Consider the following 2,007-nt stretch of genomic DNA (forward strand, 5'->3'; position numbering starts at 1 on the left):
CTCAACCCTAAAGAATGCCTGGGAGGTGTTGAAGGGCTCAGCCATGTACCAAAGCCCACAGTCTTGTGATAATCCAAACTGCCCAGATTCTACTGAAGTTCATAATTTCTGCTTGTCCAACCTTCTTTTCAGTATCATACTGTCAGAATCTTCAGAACTTAAGGGATTTACCAATGTTTACTAAACTTATACCATTATCAAAAGGCAATGACACAGTTCTTACAGTATTGTGTGACCCCTGGTCATATAGTACTCTGAGCAATGAAGATTTAAACAAGTTGCATGTGTGGGGTCCCCATGAACACTGAGACTTGCTCCAATATTCTTCAGAAAAACCCAGAACTACTGAGTCAAACAACAAAAAGTGAGATCTAGGCCACTCGTATAGAGATTATGTGTCTCCTATCAAAAAATTTTTTTTCTTCATGAAATTTTAACTTCAGAAACAAGCAGAAAAGGAGTGATTATCATCAAAAACTTCTTTTGTTCTAGATTGCTATATTTTATAAATTTATCTACAGAAAGATACTCTTTTCTTCTTAAGTTGGATTAATTTATAAGCAGTCCAGCAGGAAGTTCAGATATCAGAAGCAAAAACATTTATTTTATTACACACATCTTCTTATCTGGGATCATGTAGGGTCTTAAAATTATCATTTAATTATGACTGAGGAAAAGCAAGATTTGGGGAAGATTGTAGGATCTGGCATGGTCCTTCAGAGAAGGTGATTGCCAGGGAAACTTAGCAAGTATGTGTTAGGTAAATTTGAATGCTGACAGATATAGAAACTGAGTGACATGGAACAAAATGGCAGAACACAAAATCAGAGAAGACACTCCCCAGTTCACTGTGGCCTTATATTATCAGTTTTAGAAATATTTTTAAGATGAAATGCTAGCATTTATCATCAAATATAGGTTAATATAGGAACTATGAGAGTTCTGAAGCTATAAACCCAGAAGTAATTATAAAAATAGAGCTGATTTAGAGCACTTATCAAATATCAATATAATATTTGGCTATTTTGGAAAGCTGTTAACACCCAAAATTCATGTAGCCATGTTGTAGAAGAGAAATGGAAGTATATATGGGAAAAGAAACAGCCAAGTAAAGCCAGTTCTCACCATAGGGTATGCTTAGTGTAATATATTATTGTTGGACATTTTACTATCAAGACTTTTTATTCACATGGAAATTAACGAGTTTTAGTTTTTATTTTTACCTTATGAGTACATGATTACTACCTTAAAAATAGGCACAGAATGCATATGACTGGCTAGAATGTAATGTTAAATTCATTTTAAACCAAACTTTAGATTACAGTATTTTTTGCTCCCAAACAAAATAAAGAAGTAGAAACAAGGACCAATTAGATTGTCTTTTCTCTTATTTATTCATTTCAATATATTCAAGTTCATTTCAAGGTACTATACTAGCTTTGTGTCCACAGAGAAAGAAAAAAGCAAAGCTGTCTCATCTACAGCCATGCCACCCTGAACACGCCCAATCTCATCTGATCTCGGAAACTAAGCAGAGTCGGACCTGATTAGTACTTGGATGGGAGACCACCTAGGAAGACCAGATGCTGTAGGTGTTAAAATAAAATAAAAAATTTAAAAATAAAAAATAAAGCTGTCTCTACACAGGTATGTAGTAAAGGTGTGGTAAAGGGCCAAGCAAATCTCAAGAAGAGTTTCCTCTCATAGCATGATTGGGTAACTCTTAATGCCACCACTAGAGAAAGTAGTAATAAACTTATTCTCTCAAGTCATTGGTCTTGGGACTTTGGATGTTCCGTTTTCACATTCCTCTTGTCCACTCTGCCTACAAGATTTCTTTAGCCCCACACATGCTCAGTCATTCAGTTAGAGTTATTACCAACAGTGTTGAAAATACTCCTCTTTACATGTGCCCTAGCACTTCGTTTAAACTTCTTACTTTATGTATTAATTTGCATTTTAATAATGGTCTCCAGTTTCACTTTCTTGTTTACCACTTTATTTTTC

At 34.8% G+C, this 2,007-nt stretch overlaps 1 pseudogene; it reads left to right on the forward strand.

Moving 5' to 3' along the window:
• Positions 1–1,476: 1,476 nt before the first annotated feature.
• Positions 1,477–1,595, forward strand: LOC111736361 (annotated as a pseudogene).
• The last annotated feature ends 412 nt before the right edge of the window (positions 1,596–2,007 follow it).

Source organism: Pteropus vampyrus, unplaced genomic scaffold, assembly GCF_000151845.1.
Source record: "Pteropus vampyrus isolate Shadow unplaced genomic scaffold, Pvam_2.0 Scaffold1, whole genome shotgun sequence".
Taxonomy (NCBI): Eukaryota; Metazoa; Chordata; class Mammalia; order Chiroptera; family Pteropodidae; genus Pteropus; species Pteropus vampyrus.